At 39.9% G+C, this 8,178-nt stretch overlaps 1 pseudogene; it reads right to left on the bottom strand.

Moving 5' to 3' along the window:
• Window positions 1–2,545: 2,545 nt before the first annotated feature.
• Window positions 2,546–5,524, bottom strand: LOC108532267 (heterogeneous nuclear ribonucleoprotein A1 pseudogene; annotated as a pseudogene).
• Between the last annotated feature and the right edge of the window lie 2,654 nt (window positions 5,525–8,178).

Below are 8,178 nucleotides of genomic sequence, written 5' to 3'. Positions count from 1 at the left end.
GGGCCAAGTGGAAACCCAGGCCCCCGCCCTCAGTATCAACTGTGCTTCCTGCCAACAGCCATGATTTTCTTGCTAACTTTTGAGTGAGGTTTACTGGACGTATGCTCTCAGATGCGTGCCTGGATCCTTGTCATTACTACACTTATTCCAGTCCTTGATTTTTGTCTACAAGACGTTTTGAACTATTAGAAAACGTCCCCAAAGCAGGCTATAAATGGCCCTAGCTCAGTCTCCATTTTGTATGATTCACAGTGCCCTTCTCCCCGTTTTTCCATCAGACAGGACATCTTTCTGTGAACCTTCCGTCCACTCTGTTCTTATGCCTCTGCTGCCCTCTAGGGGCCATTAGCCACACTACACCATTTAGATCTTACATGCATGGGCAAAAAAAAAAAAAAAAAAAGAAAGAAAAAAAAAGAAAAGAAAAAAGAAAAAAAAAGTTATCATTGATTGACTGGAAGGAACTATTCTAAACATTTGATATGTACTTACTCCTTTATTCTTGACAATCCTATAAGGCAGATACTACTATTAGCCTCCTTTTAAAGATAAGACAAGATTTTAAAAAATTAAGCAATTTGTCCAAGCAAGGTTCTACAATGAATGACAAAGCTGGAATTTGAACTAAGGCAGTCTTGTTCTAGTGTCTATGTCTGCATTATCCTCCTTCTCCTTTGGTAGGACAAAGTAGATCTATTATGCATGCATATGAGACTTGTTACATCTATAACTTGTAAAAAATAAATTTGCTTTTAAACTTAGATATTTATCTTTTACCTTGATGATGGCAGCAGGTGCCTAAATGGCCTCCCCAGGCATGAACAGATCCCCGACCAGGTCTGTTCTTCATGTAGTAACTAGAGAGATCTTTTTAAAAAATTGTGAATCAATAAACTAAAGAATACTTTCTCTCCTCACCTCTTCTCTATACAGAAAAAAATATAACCAGTCTTACCAAAAAGTTAGTTAGGTGACCTAAGCAAACAGGGTTCAAATATTCTAGCACCCTGAAACCACAATCTAAAATGGTCTTCTGATGTGTGGCTATAACACTTAATATGCAGTGTTTGTCTCTTAGTAACTTTACCTTTATCTGATTCAGCATCACATTATTTATCCTCTAAGGAAGTAAGCATATCTTCTCTGTTTCCTAAGAAGATACCTTACTGTACAAAATGGTACTGTGGCCTAAAAATCACCCAATAAATATGGTGCAGGGTTGGAGTTGTTACTTAGAGTAGAATGCAACTCCTAAAATCTAAATATTTTTCAAAACCTGAATGAGATGTGCGGTGTAAACACAATCTTAAGCAGAAGCTTAATATGTAAACCACATAAAAGCTGTGCAAGTTGAATAGGAGGCAATAAGTGAGGGAGGTATGTGCTTGGGCCTCTAGAAAGACATAGGAAGCATATTTGAGAAATCTCTAGGGCTCAGCTTCAAAAACATTATTGTAAAGCATGTGTGCATCTAAGGTAACAGTGCTATAACTGGTAATAAAGATGGGGAGGAGAGAAGCTGCCAATCCCAAACTGATGGTCAATATTTCTGGATTCCAACATTCCCAGTTCCTTTATTTATCTCCGGACTGTCCCGTTTTCTATGGCTCATCAAATACAAATTAATATGCCCATATTTACAAAAAGCCACCTTCATGCCCTCTTCCAGGAGGAACTAGAGAACTTGGGACTTCCCAGTCACGATTTCCAACCTTGCTCTTCTGGGTTTTCCATTTCATGTTGAGCACTCAGAGACTTTACTAGGTTTAAGCTTTCTTGCCTGGTGGGTGGGAGTAGGGACGGGGGTGGAAACGAGGTGACTGTTTATTGAGTGTTTGCTCTAAGGCAGTGGTAGCGGGTTGGGGGTTCTTTCCTGGTTATCAGAGCTGTGCACCTGCTCACTTGCCAGCTGATATGCAAAAAAGAATCCAAAGCAGCAAGAAAGCCAATAAATTTTCTTAGATCAAAATGACATATCCCAAAGCTCCTCTCTTTCCAATTATTTTTGATGAGAGCAAAATTATTATACTCAACTCCAGTGTGAATCTACATCACAGGGGGAGATGATTTTAGGTGAAAATTCCCTTATGGTTAAATAGATGTTTGTGTGCTCATTTTTGTTGTTTTAAGAAGCCTCCAGGATAATTCTGATGCAAACAGGCCTGAAGCAAGAAAGACTGACATACAGGTTTATTGGATAAATTGAAGTTTATTAAATATGATTACTATTATTTTTTGTATTAATCTTATAATATTGGTCACTTGTCTTCCTTTCAAGTTTTTAAATTTTTTTTTTTTTTTAAAACATAGGCTTGAAACCTGAGGGAAAACATATTATTGGGACATATCACATATCACAACATATCACATTGGCCCTGAGGATTGAACTATTTCCGGAGCCATCTGGTCCGACAGACATAAGTGATTGATTCTTGTTTGGTCTATAATACACCCCAAATGCATTCACCTGCTATGCCATTGCCCCCTCTTCATTTTCTACTCTGAGCTTTAAAAACCTGGAGTTATACATCTCATGGCTCTTAGACTAATGCATAGCTTGTTCCTGACTGCCTTCCAGCACTGGAAGAAAAAAGTAATATCTTTGTGACAGCATAATTACTTCCATCTCTGACAGCTCTTCTCCATTGTGACATCTGCAAAGAAATCATTTGGAAGGGGAAAATACACATGTTCTGGGATTAAAGACATAACAGGAATGTACTGAATGTGTCAAAAAATTTGAGATGTTGAGGGAGCTGAAGACAAGCCCTCTACCTTGTAAATGTAGTACCATGAGGAATTTTCTAAAGAAGTCTTCTGAAGACTTTTTAGTGTTTTACTACATTTATGAATCTTCAGCCCATCAGTGGAAAATATGATGCTCTGAGAGTCAGCCATGTCGCTGGGCTAGAATGGGGTGCTAGTTTACTTTGAAAGACAGTTCTTCTCTTTGACGTATAATGTCCCGTTTCTCCCAGCTACTACATTTCACTTTATTTCTCTAGACCACAGGGTTCTGAGACACTTAGTCTAATTTAGAGGCAGTCTTTTGTTAAGAGGCCACTGAGGCATATAAAGTTTGGCCAGCAGGACTCAATTGGGTAACTTTATAGAGAGAAGTCCAGATTGAGTTATCAATGTTAATAGGTGGGTCTTTTCATTAATGTCAGCCAACCAATGTACTAAAACACATCGTATTGTTTTTTAAAGGACACATCTATTTAGCATCATGATCAGACTATTACATTTAGCAATCAACAGCATGGGTGCAAAAAAAAATTGACATTAAAACCTTTTATAGGCATGCTTTACACTTTCTACAGAACAGAAACTAAAATAAACTGTTGTACAATTGGTCACAACTACAGTCCTTGAGATTTTTGCCCATACACATGAATATTGTCAAAAACATGTCTTCTTTGTAGCAGCTAGGTCCTGCTACTACTGTGCTTGACTGAGTTCAAAAATCTCTTGTAACCCGTAGTTTCCTTGTCACGTTTCCAGCTGTCTTCTCCTGCTAAGCTTTGTCTCGTGGCAGTAATTAAAATCTTCTGGCCGGGCACAGTGGCTCATGCCTGTAATCCCAGCACTTTGGGAGGCCAAGGTGGGCAGATCACGAGGTCGGGAGTTTGATATCAGTCTGGCCAACAGAGAAACCCCATCTCTACTAAAAATACAAAAAATTAGCTGGGTGTGGTGGTGGGCACCTGTAATCCCAGCTACTCAGGAGGCTGAGGCAGGAGAATTGTGTGAACCCGGGAGGCAGAGGTTGCAGTGAGCCAAGATCACGCCACCGCACTCCAGCCTGGTGGCAACAGTGCAAGACTCCATCTCAAAACAACAACAACGACAAAACAAAAACAGAAACAAAGACAAAACAAAATAAAACAGTAGCAATGGCCGTAGCTACTGTTGCTACTAGAACCACCATAGCCACCTTGGTTTCGTGGTTTGGCAAAATATTGGCCTCCACCACCATAGGGGTCAGAGCTTCTGCCTTCAAAGTTTCCTGCCTTCATGGGTTCAAAATCTGAAGACTGACTGTTGTACTTGCCAAAATCATTGTATCTTCTACTACTTCTGCAATTGCTTCTACTACCACTGCCAAAGCCGCCTCTGTCTCCGTTGTTATAGCTGTCACAGAAGCCACTGCCCTGGTTTCTACAACCTTCTCCACCACTTCCATAGCCTCTGCTTTCTTCAGAGCAACCGGGGCCACCTCCTCCATAACCACCATCATTACCAAATCCATTAGAGTCATCCTCACTGCCACCATATCCACTACTATCACAGCTGCCGCCAAAGCCACCATGACCACTGAAGTTTCCTCCATGACCAAAGTTGTCTATCCCATCAAAACTGCCTCCATGACCGCCACCAAAGTTTCCAGGACCATTTTGGCCTCTTTGGCTGGATGAAGCACTAGCCACCTCTTGCTTCGACAGGGCTTTTCTAACTTCACAGCTGTGGCCATTCCCAATGTGGTATTTCTGAATGACAATCTTATCCATGGAGTCATGACCATCAAAGGTGACAAAAGCAAAGCCCTTTTACTTGCCACTGCCTTGGTCAGTCATGGTTTCAATCACTTCAATTTTCCCATGCTGTTCAAAATAATCTCTTAGGTGACGTTCTTCAGTGTCTTCTTTAATGCCACCAACAAATATCTTTTTCACAGCCAAGTGGGCACTTGGTCTCTGAGAATCTTCTCCTGAGACAGCTCTTTGGTTGTACAATTCTTCCATCCCCATGTGTGGCCTTGTATGCATGGCAGCATCTGCCTCCTCCACAGTGGCATTTGTGACAACCCCAAAGGCCCTGGAGCACTTGGTGTTTGGATCTCATTTCCACACAGTTTGTGAGTGTTCCCCATTGCTCAAAATGGCTCCTCAGGCTCTCAGCAGTCGTTTCAAAGCTCAACCCTCCAATGAGGAGCTTCCACAGCCATTCAGGCTGTTTAGGAGACTCCGACTTAGACACAACAGCAGTGGGAAGAGAGACTTTGACAATGCTTCCTCAACAGCATCCCCTAGCAGAAAGGAGAAAGCTAACAAATGTATCTCAACACACCATATTCTAAACTTTGAAAATTGACTCTGTGTTCAATTAAGTTTTCTTCCATCTGGTCAGTAGGTTCCCATGCAGCACATGCTTGCCATGTTTGTTAGTCACTTGAAAGCTTACCTCAAGCCTGGACGATTGATCCAGAAAGTCCCAACTCATTCAGATGTCCAGGCTTGTGTACTTATGAATCTTCTACTGGTCCTGAACCACCCCATTGGAAGATGAGGTAGAGGAATGCTATCAGCTGCAGTCAGAAGTCTCACTACAGGGATGAATCCTAGCTCCAGGGAAACAGACACATAATGAAGACTCCAAACTGAGAGAAACTGCACTGCGATCTAGACCCTGGACTCCTTAGGTATATGTTAATTTGAAAACATATTTAACATATTCTACCTGCCAGGCATCGGGAATGACTAAGATTAATTTTCAGAGATTTAGAACAGTGACCATATAACATGGGTTGAAAAAAGATACAGTTTCTGTCCTCTCACCTCTGCCTTCCCTCTGAAGGGATCGGTTGGTGGGAAGTTAGAGCCTAGGGCCCTGGAGTTGTGTCCCCAAGTACCTTCCTACTAAAGGCAGCCTTGATCAGTTTCTCCTTAGGAACTACTGAAGCAGTTCAATATCTATCTGAACTATCTTCCTGGGACCTACCTTTTTGCTGAATCTAGCTCAGTGTACCTATCTTAATAATTCATAAAATAGGATTAATAATCCCTACCTCGAAGAGTCATTGTGAAGATTAGAAATCATTAGGTGTGATAAACCAAAGTATGGTCAGGAACTCAAATTTTCTTCATTTTATGTTGGGTTCTCCAGAAGCAGAGCCTGAGTCAGAAACTGAGGACAAGGGATTTACGGAGGATGCGTTCTTCAGGCCAAACCTATAACAGAAAAAGAGAGGTGACATAGGAAAGGGCAAATTACCAATCGAGGATATCATCTAATGACGTCTAGCCTTGGCCTGATCAACAGGGGACTCTGGAACATAAATAGTATAGCAGAGTTATCATGATTTGAAGCAGACTGGACTTAAGTCAGCCATTCGCTGTTGGGATGTGGTGGGGCAGGTGGTAGTTGTGCTGGTGGGAGGGTAATCTCCTTGGCATATCTGGGTGAGGTGGCTTCTATCAGCCAAGGTTCATTCTCACATACTTTTAACTTCTACTCTTCACTTAAAAACTTTCATCTCTTAAGACTGTGTGCCTGAGGACTTTGTTCTTTCCTTAGGACTTCCTACTTTGGCATGTAGTTAGAAGGCATCTTTGAGCTCACTTTAGAGGATTGAGCATGTATGAAACAGAAGCAGTGTGCTTCAAGATTCTGGCACAGTATTTGGCATATAGCAGGAACTCTATAGATGCTAGCTCTTTTTTTAAAAAAAAAATCTCCTGCCCCTAAAACTGTCCTTCATTTCAGAGAATTCCTGGCAATGCATTGTCCTTCCAAGTCAGGCCAGAGGTGGACAAAATAGAAGAGAATGTAATCAAAGCACCTAGCACATGGTACAAGTACATAATAAATAAGTATTGGTTACATTTCTTCCTTCCCTTTCATTAGCTTCGTCCCAGGACCATTTGCGTTTTCTTATGGTGCAGAAGAATTTATTTTATCCAGTTAATTATTAGGGACATTAATATTTACGATAATCACCATAAATATTATGTTCCAAATGGATTTGGAGTCATAATCATTTTGGGGGAATACAGTTGTAGAAAATAGCCTAATTTTATCTTGTAAAAATCTTTTTTTTTTAAATCTCTGGTTCTTTTAAAGCACATGTAATAGACACTACCACCCAATTTAGTACTTACAAATCTGCACTTTTCCCTACTTTTTTTCTGAAAGAGCATAAGGGTAAGGAGTTTCTATTGTACCCTCCACCGTTCCTATGCCTCCTGATCCTGATCTTTGCTCACTGTCAGGAGCAAAGAAAGTGCCCAGTTAATGCTTGTTATCCTGATCAAGCACAGTAGTGAGCAAGTTATGACATCCATGAATCAACTGAGAATAACCCCTTAATAAATAAATGAGAAATTCCTTCCAGAATTTTGTGCCACAAATATAATAGCAACAACTAGTAATATTTTAAATGCTCAGATTTTCTTATTTCAGCAACTGTACTTTTATGAATGCATCCTTAAAAAACTGGAAACTGGAACCACTTCAGATGTCCATCAAAAAATAGTTAAATAAATTCTTGCATTCAAAATGTATTGTTATATACAAATTCCATTAAACAAGGAGTTAGATGTATATAGGCTTACTTAAAAAGCCAATATACAAGAAAAAACTAATTATAACACACACACACACATACACACATGCCCAATTGAAACTTTTTATTTAGTTGTGAGGTAGAAATTAAATTTTCCTTTCTTCATCAAATAGCTGCAATAAAAAAAATGATAAAGTGGATATCACTACCGATCCCACAGAAATACAAACTACCATCAGATAATACTATAAACACCTCTATGCAAATAAACTAGAAAATCTAGAAGAAATGGATACATTCCTGGACACATATAGCCTCCCAAGACTAAACTGGGAAGAAGTTGAATCCCTGAATAGACCAATAACAGGTTCTGAAACTGAGGCAATAATTAATAGCCTACCAACCAAAAAAAGTCTAGGACCAGACGGACTCAGCCAAATTCTATCTGAGGTACAAAGAGGAACTGGTTCCATTCCTTCTGAAACTATTTCAATCAATAGAAAAAGAGGGAATCCTCCCTAATTAATTTTATGAGGCCAACATCATCCTGATACCAAAGCCTAGCAGAGACACAACAAAAAAAGAGAATTTTAGACCAAGAACCCTGATGACCATTGATGCAAAAATCCTCAGTAAAATACTGGCAAACCAAATCCAGCAGTACATCAAAAAGTTTATCCACCACGATCAAGTTGGCTTCATCCCTCAGATACAAGGCTGGTTCAACATATGCAAATCAATAAATGTAAACCATCATATAAACAGAACCGAAGACAAAAACCACATGATTATCTCAATAGATGCAGAAAAGGCCTTCAACAAAATTCAACAGCCCTTCATGCTAAAAGCTCTCAATAAACTAGGTATTGATGGGACGTATCTCAAAATAATAA

The sequence above is a fragment of the Rhinopithecus bieti genome, unplaced genomic scaffold (assembly GCF_001698545.2).
Source record: "Rhinopithecus bieti isolate Rb0 unplaced genomic scaffold, ASM169854v2 scaffold_9919, whole genome shotgun sequence".
In the NCBI taxonomy this organism is placed as follows: domain Eukaryota; kingdom Metazoa; phylum Chordata; class Mammalia; order Primates; family Cercopithecidae; genus Rhinopithecus; species Rhinopithecus bieti.
The sequence above is the reverse complement of the archived record's forward strand: the minus strand, read 5'-3'. Positions and strand labels throughout refer to the sequence as shown.